We start from the raw sequence: 14,967 nt of genomic DNA on the forward strand, positions 1-14,967 counted from the left end.
AATACCCCAGTGACACTCTGTTAAGGTAATAGCATTTATGTTCAAAGTCATTAAAACTTAACACAGAACTAAGATTTTTAAACCTCTACACACGCACATTTTTACAGATATATACACACATGCATACGCACATACATATATGCATATATCTCTGTTTTTTTCAAACAAGGAGCATACCAAGATTTCACAACAGTGTTAAAAACTAACAACATTGATATCTGGATCATGAAACAAAAGAGGATGTGAGATGAATATGTCCTATTAATTTTTTAAGACTACTATGTTTTGGGCTATAGTGATGACACTGATATTTATTTGACATTCCTCAAATAAACTCAAAAATGTTTATATCTCTAATCTAGTGTAATTTATAATTTGTTACAGTGTATGTTTTCAGATTTAGCTGTTATTTTTTAATGAATAGGAGCGTGAAGTTTTACTGTGAGAGTATATGGGCTTTCAGATACTGTGGTCAAAGTTCAATTTATGTTAATTACATGAATTTGTATGTTCTTCAAATTATGGAAACTTCCTAAGCTTCTGTGTCATTTTACAAGTAGAAGTAATAATTGGTAGTTCAGATGATTCTTAAGATTAAATGAGGTAATGCCTGTGAAAATGCCTGATAGATTGGCTGGCAAAGGTGGTGCTGATGGTATCTTTGTATTGTGATGAGTCAAGCTATTTTGTAAATCAGATAATAATTTTACATGGGTAGATCACAATTGCAGGAATGGTTTATTTCCATTTTTCATTGGTCTGCATTTGCAATGGCTGAAACCTTTTTATTTTTAAGTGCATAAAATCACTCCCTTGTAATATCCATTCATACCATTGATCAACTTGTTAAATATCTTCAAAAAGTCATTGAGAAGAATCAGTGGTGCTCCAGAGTTGTAAAATTAAGCAGTGATTCATTTTGTATATTGTAATGTGGTGGAAATCCATGGGAAGGTGAATTGTTGGTAGTGTAATTATATTATATCCATATTGATTATCCTGATACACTCTTTCCCTGATGCTGTCTGATATTATTCAGTAAAACCCACGTATCTGGGAAATCTAAGGCACAGAGATCAAGTAGGTCTAGACTACATAATGTCAGAGCCAGAATTTGGAGGTAGACCTGGAGCCTAGGTTATAGTTATGTCATTTCTATATGTGCCAGGATCCATGGAAAGGAGTATTTAAAAGTCTGGGTTGCACGGAGAAGCACTAAGGAGAAAACAACGCATTTGGACAAACTGATAGATGGTCAATATTTTACGTATGGAAGAACATAAAACATCTGTGCTCAAATGTAATTCAGAGGTTGAGGTCATGTGACTGCTACCACTTGAAAAATAAGCTCTCTCTTTCCTGTTAGTAAAATCTGTAGGGGCAGTATATTTTCAATGCCAGTAGCAAAACAAATACCTTTATCTCATGCTATCTCCATAAAAAAAAATCATTAGTATTTCTCATGGGTGGTAATTAAATATTTAGGACAGGTAGGATTTTTAGTTCTGGAGGTATTGAGTTACCCTGAGGTTTGTTCAGTTATCCAAAGGTTTATTTCCTTCCAGTTTATTTCCTGTGAAAATGATACACATTTTATACTATGGCTAAAAATTTGTGAAGAAAAGCAACAGAAGAGGACAAATATTATGTTTCTACCAACTCGTATTTTTTGAGCTCTCGAAAAAGGGAGTTGAATAATAGATTTGCTGAACTTGAAGGGAAAGTTTTTTTCCATGTTAAAGATTGAAATGTCAGTCGCAAGCATAATTCTGGTTTACTGCACATGTGTAGCGAATTTTTAAGGAACAAGTTTATTACATCAAGGACAGCATAAGTCAATGGTTTTAGGGGATTCAATAATAACCATGAAAAATCTGCACTGTGATATATTGGCTGTGACAGGTCTCACAAAACATCGTGTAGAACTTGCTGAATTGTATCATTGAAGGCCACAATCCTTAGAACAGAGGAAGTTCTTTAAATGTAGGTCATTGTGTTCTTCTGTATAGTCAGATAGAAGTATCCAGAGAGCTCTTAGGATGCTCAGACAAGGAAAGTGAAAACCTTATTATTAATTCATTGTAAGATATAACTCATGATACTTACAGCGTAAGCGACCCGATTATCTTAATTTCAGTTAATAAAGAGTGAACCTTCCAAAGTCTGGGGATTCAGTTGTTTATAATAATATATTTGATATGAAAAAGTGAGCTACTCACAATAGTACTTGGAGTTCTATTTTATCTGTTCCAGAAAGTAGTGTGGTTTGAACAAGCAGGGTAATAATGATGTTGATAGTATTGTAGTAACAGTAGTAGTAGTAAAAAGAAAAGCCCACATTTATTGTGCATTTCACGTGTATGGATTAAAAACATTTAATGTTGGCCTTAAATGTACCTATGAAGGGTAGGGTAAGATTCTGGAGAGAACAGAAGCACATAGAGATTTTTGGTGACCGGCAACTTCTCTTTCTAAAGGAAGTTACCAATCCTCTCAATACTGGCAAGTGATCAGGAGTTGTCAGCTTTGTCTGGGCAGAAGTCATGGTTGCAGGATGGAGATTCCCAAAGGTCAGACAGACCAAAGTAAATATACTAAAGATTTGCAGGGCTGCTAATGCGCTGATAATTTTCTTATAAGTTATTTGTTTAAGTATGAACTTGTATCAGAAGGCAACTAAGAAGTGGAAGCAGAATATATGGAAAGAAGAACAGCATTTTTTTTTTTTTAACATGCTTGCACTGCCAAGAACCCTGAGATTGTAGTTCAGGACCCACTGGAGGAAGAGGAAGAATTCCCGTTAAACATATCAAGCTTCCCTTTTAAAGAATGTGCTTTTTTTTTGTTTTTGTTTTTGCTTTTCAATTCCATATATAATTGAGATCATACAGTAGTTGTCTTTTTCTGATTTAATTCACTTAGCATTATAATGCCCTCAATTTCACCCATGTTGTCACAAATGGCAGGATTTCTGACTTTCTCATGGCTGAATAATATTCCATACATATATGCGTGTATGTACAATTTTCTTTATCCACTCATCCATTGATAGACACTTATGTTGTTTCCTTGTCTAAAGAAACAGAGAGAAAAATGGTGGTTGACAGGTCCTGGCAGGTGGGGGAAATGAGTAGATGTTGGTCAAAGGGTAAAAAATTCCAGTTATAAAATGAATAAGTTCTGAAGACCTACTATTCAGTGTGACCTACACCATATTACATTCTTGAAATTTGCTAAGACAGTAGATCTTAAACGTTCTCATCCCACATGCAGACAAATGTAATTATGTGAGGTGATGTGTTAACTAAGTTCATCGGGGTCATCATTTCACAGTATTTTTGTGAATCAAATCATCATTTTGTATACCTTAAACTTATAAAAAATATACCAGTCTTATATGTCAATTGTATCTCAGTAAATCTGGAAATAAAAAGAACACAGGAAGGCAGGTCTCTTTAAAACAGATTCCAATAGTGTGCACTGGACATGCCAACATCCCTTCTTTATGTGTGTGACTTACTTATTTAATAAAGAAAATGAAGCAGTGCAAATAAAATAATAGTTTAATGACAGAAAGAGGAATGTGGTTAGCTACACTCTAGGAACAAAGGTGAGAGAGAGGCACAGTGAAGCCTTAACAAAAACTTAACCTGAGTCTGGTTTAGTGCAGACATGATGGAAGTAAAGTAGTCATTCTCTAGCAGGGAAAAGGGCAAAACTTTCTTCAAGAAAAGTAACATAACCCAGATTCTTAAAAAATGAAAATAGGATGTAACATTCATTAAAATAATTTCTAGACATGTCAAAAAACAGAAATATATTGCTAAAAACAGGAGAAAAAGAAGGTAAAGAGGAATGGACCATTAAGAAATCTAGATACTGAAATACCAAACCAGGACTTGAAAGGCATTATTATTAATGTATTCAAGAAAATAGAGTAAATAAATGGCAGAGATGAACAGACAGGTAATTTCACCAGTGAATTAAGTTTATTAAAGTATGTAAGACTTTTTGAATGACATGTAGTATCTCAAATCAAATATTAGACCCATGAGAAAATAAGATGGGTTGCCTGGAAGACAGATCTGTTGAGAATATTCAACTGAAGCACGGTGGTGGGGGGAAGGAGAAGTCAACATAAGACAGATGTGAGAAGATGATGTCAGAGAAAATGAACAGGTTCACTTGCATAGACGGGATTAAACTATTGGGCTATTACCTCAGGTATAATGAGAAGTTACTGGGAAGTGTTACACTTTGGAGCAGATGACCAGATTTATGTTTTTGCAGATTCCTCTGGCTGCTGTGAAGACGGTAGGCAAGGGAGCCCACTTAGAAGCCCAGCGTGGTGGTACAGGTAAGCGGTCCCAGCGATTTGGATTATGGGCTGGCCGTGGAGGAGCTGGTTGGCTAAAGCTTGAAGAGTGAGTTTCAGGGATTGATCATTGATTGGATATGGGAGAAAAGGAAGTAATGGCAATAATGGCTCTAGAAAGTTATAAGAGAATTCCTTCATTAAAGATTCAGAGTCAATATGTTTAACAAATCATTTAAGGGGTAAAATATGAATAATAACCTTTTCTTGCTTGATTTTAAAAACTGTATTTCTATAAGTTTTAATTAAAACCTTTAACTATTTAAGTGTAAAGTTGTTTTAGGTATAATTTTCCCTTAATGTATGCTTAGTTTTATGTACTCTTTAAATGAAAAACTCTGGATAGCATCTTCAATCTATGATCTGTGTTTCTATTGTCATAACCATGTTCTGTTCATGGCAAGATTTATACTCTGTGTGTGTGTGTGTGTGTGTGTGTAATATATACTTAGTGTGCATTGTATACCCCATTAAAATAATCCAAGGATAACATAAAAAGCGGTATTTGGGTTTTAATGTATCTATTTTTTATTGCTGTTTATTTTTCTCTGTCAGTATCTGTAGTCTTTTTCTGTGTACCAGCTGTAAGCCATATATCCTTAAAAACACTGTTTCTTTCATCCAGAAATGTGGTTGTATCAATGCCAACTGCACTTCCTATAATACTGTCTCCTGATGCTTTGCTAAAATGATGAAAGTCAATTATGGCTTTAAAAAAATGCAAAAAAATAGGAAAACCTTAGGAACTGGAAGAATACTGGCACTTTGATTATGTCAACTATCTGGATGGAGAAATAGAAAGAGAGAGAAAAGAGTAGATAAGGGAAGAAGAGAAAAGTGAGAGAAAAATCTGAATAGGCTCCTAACTAGAAAGCTCAAAGATTCCACTAACCTGGCAGACATACCTGGGTATTTGTGTGTATTTTAGACAGTTCTACAAGCAGGAGTGAGAACAAGGGATAAAATGTGGTGTGAAAAAGAGACATTGAAACACATTTTTTCAGGCTAAACTTTCTCAACTAGAAGTTATTTATGGAGTTCAGTGGGTACATACAGCTATATGCTGTAACTGATATAACATACAAGGAAGAAAATAATTTGACCCTATTTTCCAGGCCTTGGTATAATAAAGGCTTCCCTGCTGTCCCCATTATCACAATAGCTTAAATGAATTTTCCACTCATTATCTGCCAACTAGGAGGTAATTGGATCTAAGAAAGAGAAAGCAAGTATGTATTATTGCAGGTGAAATGCCAGAGAAGTTCTTTATGTTGGCATCCTGCCTTCTGGAGAAATGCAGGTGACAGCAGGGTTTTCTAGGCACTTTCATAGCTTCTTGGGGCTGATGGATAGTTTGCAGCAGGCAATTGTGGACAAGATGCAGAAACTCAAATAAATGTTAGCTATTGGTAGCCCTAATAATGAATATCATGAAAGGCTATAGACATTATTTTCCTAAAACTAATTTTAACAGTTCTGTAGAGGTTACCCAAAATAGTGAGAGAGTTCCTGGACCATGGTGGAAGCAGATTCTTTAGATAGTTTGATGTCTTTGTCTGAACTGTAATCTAAAGCACAAGTTTGCTATAATTTGATACTGTTATTATTATTAACTTTTTGCTTTCGTATCAGGTTCTGAAAGCACTATCCCCAAATGGAACTATTTTTTCCTGTCTCTGGTTGCAAAAGGTGATTTCAGTATCACTCCTACTTGAGTGGTAATCAGGAATGCCTCAAATATGAATCTACCCTAAGAAGTTGCAGTTAAGCAAAAGAAAATCATAGTTTGAAATAATCATTTGAAAGTACCCACTCAATGATGGTATGGTAAATATGCAGCTCTCTAAATCAATGCCTCTATCTAACTGTAAAAGGAATCCAGCCATTATAGAACCTACAGAACCATGGAAATATAATGTGTATATATAAACATACATCTTTTTTCTATTAATTACAAAAATAAATGCATTAACTATGTTGATATAAACCATTAAAAAGTAGTTATGTATTAAGTTAGTATTTTATAACTATCAGATTATGCATCTAAAAACATCTGTTAGTCAGTTTTATAAGTATTGGGGCTTATTCAATTACCACATTGCTTCAAAAGTATTTTCTAAACCCATCTTTCCAGGTCTCAATGACTGTTTATTCCTACTATATGCTTAATCTGCATATAGCCTTTCTAAAAAATAAAATCTGATGGAGAAATTCAGGAAGGTTCCCTACTGCTCCCAGATCAAGTCCCAACTCCTCACCATGGTTTACTTGTTATTATATGGTTATTAAATATATTCCCCAATTCTGTCTGTCCATGCTCATCTTATATCTCACACTGTAGCTCAGGGCATCTGGAACTGCCCTTCTATCTGCTTTAGTTAGAAAACTAAAACCCCTCTACACATTAAGTCATGCAAACAGACACTGCAGTGGGGGCTTAGAGAGAATAGTTCTCTATTCAACCAGATAAGCTGCAGTTTAGACTCAGCTGGAATATCCATTATAAACCGAATGCAAACTAAATGCACCAGTACCTACATACACACACAGACAAACATATATATTATTTTTAAAAGTAGGCAAACACTTTATATTTGTATAGGCTGGATGCTGTGTGGATAGGGACCTGTCTTTATTTGCTCACCTTAGTAAAATGCCTGATCACAGAAGGTCCTCGGTAAAAATTTGTTAAATCACTGAATATATAAATTTAATGCCCAAAATTCTTGCTCAGTATATAATTCTGGTTTTAACTTAGATTATGTTACCAGAATCCTGACTGTGTGCTGAAACACCCACCTTAATATGAATTTTCCTCTTCTCAGTCAAGTTGATTTTATACACATTTCTCAGGGGCAAACTGTAAACATTAAAAATACATAAAATGCTAAAGTCAGTACACTTGTTATTTGTATCAGTCTTAAAGCTTTTATTTTATCTTGTCAAACAGGTGATTAAAAATCACAATGAAGAGAGTGCATTTGATATTCTGAGCATGAAAATATAATACTACATGTGCATTGATGGGTGAAAATCATGCTAAATATTTGATACACAATTGTATTTTACAATTACATATCATTCCAAGGCCATGAAGTGTTCTAATGGTTCCTTCTATGTTAAATTATTTTTAGTCATAGGAAATTCACTTTACTTTGTGCAAATTCCCTTTTCCTTCCAGGAAAAGTCACCATTTCTTTATTAGATGCTAAGATTTTGCTATTCATTTTAACCTACTTCAGAGTAAAAGTCCAGCAAAATACATTGATAAAATATTTTTGACTCTAAATTTTGTGATACAATAAGTTAAATTGCAATATTCCACATATATTTAAGTATGTGTGTCTCTCAGTGTAACTGAGTCATTTCACTGTGTGGTTGCCATGTCTCTGGGGAACCACAATTTGCCTCATGCCCAGTACCTGCTGATCTCTCCTGAGTTTATCAGGGTAACTGAAATATTTGACTCAACCCATGGGCCCTCAGAAGAATAATTTGCGCATATCAAGAAACGCCTGCAGTCCTTGCCCCAGATACCTCATTCCCTCACTAGCAGAACAGCTGCTTGACAAACACATGTTCGATGAATTTTATGAATGAAGGCAAATGATGACAGTAAAGGGCCTGGGGTCAGATAGACCAGGGGTTGAAAATCAGCTTGTTACATATTTGCTGTGTGCTCTTAAAATTTAACTTCTCTCTTCTTAAAATGGGCAAAATTCATTGAGTTGTCTTGATAAATAGAAAAGATAATGGACAAAATACACAGGTATCTTCATTATTAAAGTAAATAGTATGTGAGAAGCATAGGGAACAGTGAGTGGCACATTGTAGCATATCTAAATATTTATTATTGATAGTGGTTCCATCCACCCCCTCTGTATAGTCAAACCAGCCCTTAGGCACCTTTTTTTGTCCCAACTTCTAAACCATTTATGAAGCCAATGATTTGACAGATGTAGGGTTGGTGAGAAAGGCAAGACCTTGAGGAACCTCTCAGATCACAGCCCATGAGCCGGCACAGAACTGGCATTGAACCAAAACTGCTTTGGCTTCGGAGCATGGCTGTGATGTCTGCTTTGTCTGAATTCCCTGAGCATATCCAGAGTTAAGGAGCACAGGCCCTAGGTAGCCTGGATGAGCTCCATTTCCACCCTTCATAGATTCAAAGAAATTCCAGAACCTTTCTGTCTATGGTCTAAGAGACGTTAAGACTAGGCTTCTCAATTCATGGTTGGTGGGGAAATCGGGCTCGTGGAAACTTTACACAGAAGAAAATACACTTTGCAGCCTGATTGTGAGGACCCGAGCAGACTTAGTTCATCTGCCAAAATTAGGAAATGCAGCAGAAGTGGAGTCTTTGACCTCTGTGGCCTCGTTGGGAAGAAGGAGCTGACAGGTTTTCTGTGAGTCTTGCAGATAAAACCCAACTTTCTTTAGCCTCAGTTTTTCATCTGAAAATGGGTATCTTTCCTTAAAGCTCTAAAATATTTCTCTTGATTATAACATTCTATGAGATCAAACCCCAAATCCAACATGGATAATATAAAATAAATCCTGTGGAAGGAGCATGAAGCCACCTACAGTGCACTCCTACAATCATGTGGACACTGGTGAGGACAGTGCTGAGGGACGGGGTGCGCTGAAGTGGGGGGAAGACTCTGGGAAGAGAAACCTGGAGGAAAACCTCTACCTGGTGAAACGCGGAAAGACCTGATAGGAATGTGTCGAAATGCTTCTTCACTGTTTTCCTTTAAACAGCACCTCTGGCCTGATTTCTTTGAAATCACCGGAAAAGAGGAACTGTTCTCTCAAGTTGATCGCAAAGCCTGAGGGCAAGTTGGAGGAGGATCTAAAATCTTGACCGTGAGCCCCAGGGAATATATATATATTTTTTTAATCAAGGGTGCGGTGTCGGGGATGTTACTGCTACTTGAATGCCAAGGAGTTTAAGTTGTAAAGCAGAAGCCTCCCTGGAGACCCCTGACAGCGTCGGGCCCCGCTGCTGGTCACTTCTGTGGGTTTAGACTAAGGCTGTTCATAGGTGAACAGAACCCAGGCTACAGCCTGTGGGGGAACTTGGGCAAATCGTCACCTGTGATTCATTGGCTACAAAATGTCACCCTCACACTTTTTAAACGTCGGGGGAAAACATTCCTCTCCAGAAAGGAAACAGCGCACAGGGTGAATTTGCTTATTTAATTGTCAAATCCCTGATGACCTGGTTTCCTGCTTTAGCTGGAAAAATAGAAGGAGTCACAGGTCTGTTTGTTAAAACATTCATACGCAGTATTGCTTAAAGATAAATAATGTGGGAAATGGTGATTTCCTGACAGTGCCTATAAATTTATTTTAATTGGGGAAGAGTATATATTAGATTAGCACCCTAAATTCCTTAGCGGAAGAGCCAAAACTATATATTTTTAGCAAATAATTGTTGACGGTGATTAGGTTCTGGTCTTGTTGCAGAAAGAATTCAGAGATGAGACATGGAGGTCAAGAAAGAAAGTGAGGATTTATTAAGTGATTGGATGCTCTCAAGGGAAGAGAGGGCAGACTCAGGTCAATGGTTGGGCTGAGTTTCTTTGGCAGGCCGGTTCCATAGGGTGTAAAAATGAATGGGCAGAATGTTCACTGGGGAGGGAGGGGTTTGGAGTTGTATTCTCTGATTTCCATCCCAGCTCCACCTTCCTGAGGGGAGAAGGGATTTTTGTCCTTATTTAGTCTGGATCTGAAGTGTCATGGTGTTGGCCCATGATGGGTACTTCTAATCTGCAAGGCTATTTTGTTGAAATGAGGGCATAATGAGCCAAAGGTTACATTTGGATACTGGAGATTCCTGCCTTTTCCCACTTTTCTTTGCCTGCCACCAGGATACTTGTCACCCTCAAAATGAGGGATCTCTTATCAGTCCCAAGGTTTCTGCTTTTCTCTGTCTGCTCAAGGACCCCCATTGTTCACATGATGTATGGTTTCCTGCCATTTGGCCTGTGCCCCAGTTTCTCACCTCATATCTCGCCGTCTGCCTGCTCTAACATATTTATGCTATATATTTATGGGAGGCATCCAAAGATTACACACACAGCTTTAACGATAAATTCATCGTTCAAATACATCATTTGGTGTATTGATGGACACTAAATTCCCAAGAGGTTTGCATTCTGAACCTTCCTTTTTCAAATGAAGAGTAAGGAAATCCAACATGACATAACGGCCACCATATTAATCATCAATAAAATGTGATCCTACTTTATTCAGATTATTTAAGTAAATTCTCAAATTTCTTTTAGTTTGTTGTAGTCATGAAAACATGTTAGAATGAGCTGGCACACCAGTTTTTTGTCAGCATCACATCTTTATAGTAAGTAGCACATGTCATAAAAGGCAACGTCCCTATTTGAATGCTGTTGATCTGACAGAAAGGGTTGTATCTGTCAAGATGATCTGATTTAAAGTGTTAGGTTCTTAAATTATTGCTGTCCTTTTTGGTGTGTGTAATTTTTATACATACTAATTTTTGAATCTAAATACCCTCCCATACCCACCCCAGATAATCAGTCTAGTAGAAGGTGACAGTGGAATAGGATGCCTCAAAATATTTATAAAATACTGTGAAAATGGATGAATGTCTCCTTCAACGCAGGGAAATATTTAAAACCCTCTCATCTGTATCTTTCTCTCTATAAAATGGAGATATCAACACCCATATTACAGGATTGCCATTAAGATTAAGTGACATTACATCTTGAATTGGAGGCAACACACATAATCTTTATCACAGGTAGTTTTTCACATGTAAACAGCAGGCTGCTCTTGCCATTAATAATTAGATTAGAGTTGTCTTTTCTCCTCTTCCATCTCTGCTGCTTTTTTATTTATTCTCCTTCCCCTTCCTTGGCTTCTTTTCTTCTTATAAAAAATAATTTTGGCTGAGAATATACAAGGATACAGAGGGAAAAAGAGATGTTATTGCCAGAAAAATTTCACTCCCCACCCCATCACAAGACAAGGTGTGTCTGTCTTGAAAAAAAAAAATGCTAGCACATTTGATGTTAATGTAAGTAAAATTTAGCATTTTTATTAAATGGTATTAAACTATAAGAGATAGGAATTACATCGACAAAATAGAGAATTGCAAATAATTACTTTATCTACAATAAGATACAATGTATGATACCATGAAGCCAGGCCCCCTTTACATAGGATTAAACTGAAATAGTGATTATGGCTCATTTTCTGTAAACTTACACTTTAGATATTAAAAGTATAACCATTTTTATAATAATAAAGCAAGAAATTTTCATAGCCTCCGTTTTAGAGACTGGAACACAAAGTAATTTAATTTCTTCAAACCTTGTGCTAAACTAAATCACTAGTGTACTTTCTTTACTAATATTTAAAAGGTACATATTTTCAAACTAATTACTTCCCAATAAAGTAAATATTAATGAAACTCTGTACAGATTTTTCATAATTTCCCACTGTTTTATAGTTAAGGAACCTATTTCTGTCACTTACATGTGATTTTTTATACTTAAATTTAATTAAGTAACTATAAAATGATTTATACCATATTCTAGAAATTAACCAGACTTCGAGCCTTAAAAAATACTGAATCTAAGTTAACACTTGCATATGAATAAATTCTGCTAATTTTAAGAGGAGTCTTCAGTAAATAAGCTATATCCTTGATCAATTTTTGAATGCTTATTTTTTCTGCATAAAGAATAATTTTATATACATTGTCAAGTTCCATTTTTGCCATAATGTTGCTAGCTATATAGTATTTTCTTCCTTAGGATTGTTCTATTTAAAAATCAAAGTTTACATTATCTCTAAATTTAAAACAAATACATTCTAGGTCAAACTAAACATAACAATAGAGTAGAATTCTTTGACATTTCTTATAGAAATGTCATCTCTTACAGAGAGCCTTCCGAAGGTCTACTCACTTTAAGAACATTTTTATGCAAACTATAAATTTTGTTGCTTTATGAAAGAGTAGCAAATTCAAGCTGATTTGTGAATAATTATGAATTGATTATTTACGGATCAAATCTCATTAAATATTTCCAAGAACAAAAAGTAAGATAGAACATAAGATTTCATTACATTCTACTGATAAGTCAGAGAAGCCGATGATTGACCAATAAACCTGAATATATTTTTATTGTCCTCTCGGGGAAATTGTAAGCACCATTTAACAAGCAATTTATCAAGTGTGAACAATCTTATAAATCTAGCAACGAGAGAAAGCCCTGTATATCTCTTGCATGTAACAAATTGCTTCACCAATAAATATGATAGACAAGAAACTGCAGTTACAGATGCATTTATTATTTTTTCTTAAGTGCAGAAATATCAGCCAATGTTTTGATTATCACCACTATCATGGGACCTACCACGCATTAGGAATGTTGATGATGTATTAGTCATTATTTGTGAAACTTTATTTCATTCTCATTGACTTGACACTGCTATACATTGTTAAGAAGGGATTTCTGGTGAGGAGTAGCTGATATCTTTTTACATATCAGGATAACTATGTAAAACCATGGAGTTCAGAGACAAAGAATGTTTTGGGTACTATTATTTCAGATTTTACATTTTATTAATGGTGAAATGAAAGTCCAGCGAGATGATAGGACTTGCCAGAGTCAAATGTCTAGAAAATCCAGATTCTAGTTAGAGCTCATTTCTTCTGCTGCCTCAGTATTGTTTCCTTCAAAACTCTTTTCCCCGATGATATTGAAATATATCAAACTCATAGTGTGCATCTGTTTCATGTGGCTATGAACCTGTGTGAATAGGAATAAGCATTCTTATTTCTTAGTAAGAAGCTCTCTGGTAGATTCTAAGGACTCAAAATTCTCAAAGATGTTTCAAATTGAAGACACCTGCAGAGGGGAAGCAGCCACCATGAATCACCTTTTGTTTGTGTCAATTCTCATGTGGTTTCGAGGCAACTATTTCCTCACCCAGATAATTCAGACAGTTTGAGACTGACTCAAAATAGTTTGACAACGGAAGTTTGACAATTTCCTAATCGGTGAATAGTGATAGAATTTTATTTTATGATAAAATAGACCATGAGTTATTCACATTGGTACTTCCACTCAGGATTACAGAGATTTTATTTCATCTCAATAATTTTATATCTGGCTTTTTTTTTTCCCACACCAAAAAAAAATTCTAGTTCTCAGTGATCCCAGTATAATTAATCGTTTACTTTACCCGACAGTACACATAGCAGCGTCAGTATAAAAATACCAACACTACAACCAACAAAAAACTGCTGAAAAGTGTTGAAGATTTTTCTTTAAATTATTTTTTATCTTTAGAGCATACCCCCATTAGGGAGGCATTGTCAAGTTATTGTATCTTAAACTCTTAAGCTGATGTGAAATGGTCTCTCTCTATGTGTTTATGCCACTAATTTAATGCACAGGTTCATTTGTTTAATTTTACTTTCTATATTTAGGGACTGATCTTTTAAATTCAATTTTGTTGTATAACTGTGTAAAACATTTACAAAATTCTGAAATTAAGTCTACCAAACAAAGTATATTTAGAGAGTGTCGGTTTCTATCTATACCCTCCTAAGCCTGGTTTTCTCTGCTTTAGGTCGCCATTATTTTTAAATTAAAATTTTGGTTTATTCCTACACTAAGAATAAGCAAATACATATTCATTTCTTTTTATCTCTTTTAGATTGACAGCTGCATGTTATTTATACAGAGAGATTACTTGCTTTTTTAAAAATAATAGCCTTACTGAGATATATTTCACATTACACAAAATTCTTTTATAATGTACACTTTGGTGGCCTTTAGTATATTAACATAGTTGTGCCACCATTACCACACCACTGTCTAATCTCAGAATATTTTCATCACCCCCAAAAAGCAACCCCATATCCATGAGCAGTCTCCCCCTATTGCCCCATTGCTCCAGCCCCTGGCAACCACTAAGTCACTTCATGTCTCTCTGAATTTGCTGGATTTGAGCATGTAACAGAAATTGAATGATGTTCTGTTGTGACTGGCTTCTCTAATTCAGCGCACTATTTTTGAGGTTCATCTATATTGTAGTACAGATCAGTACCTTCTTCTTTTAACTTCCAAGTAATATTTTATTTGATGCCTGTACCATATTTTATCGATCCATCACTTGCTGGGTATTTATGGTGTCTTCAGTTTTCAGTTATTCTGAACAATGCTGCTGTGACGTTGATGTGCCCATCTATGTGTGATGTGTATTTTCAATGTTTTGAGTATATACCTAGGGGTAGAATTGCTGGATCATATTGTATCTCTATGTTTAACATTTTGAGAAACTGCTAAACTTTTTCTAAAGTGGCTGTACCCTTTTACAGGCCATACGGTTTCAGTTTTTCTTCCTCCTCACTAACACTCGTTTACCTTTTTGATTATAACCATCCTAGTGAGTGTGGAGAGGTTCCTCAGTGTGGTTTTAACTTAAATTCAGCTAACATTTAATGATGCTGAACATCAGTTCATGTGCCTGTTGGCCATTGGCATTTATTCTTTGGAGAAATGTTTATTCAGATCTGTTGATCATTTTTAAAGTGA

General features: G+C 35.5%; 1 long non-coding RNA gene across 1 annotated transcript in view; it reads left to right on the plus strand.

Moving 5' to 3' along the window:
• Positions 1-14,967, plus strand: part of LOC135322246 (uncharacterized) — a 449,868-nt gene that overhangs the window by 421,635 nt on the left and 13,266 nt on the right. Inside the window, exon 3 of the long non-coding RNA XR_010382597.1 lies at positions 4,291-4,357. This is a non-coding gene — a long non-coding RNA (uncharacterized LOC135322246). The remainder of the gene's footprint in view (positions 1-4,290; positions 4,358-14,967) is intronic.

Source organism: Camelus dromedarius, chromosome 10 (assembly GCF_036321535.1).
Source record: "Camelus dromedarius isolate mCamDro1 chromosome 10, mCamDro1.pat, whole genome shotgun sequence".
NCBI classification, from domain to species: domain Eukaryota; kingdom Metazoa; phylum Chordata; class Mammalia; order Artiodactyla; family Camelidae; genus Camelus; species Camelus dromedarius.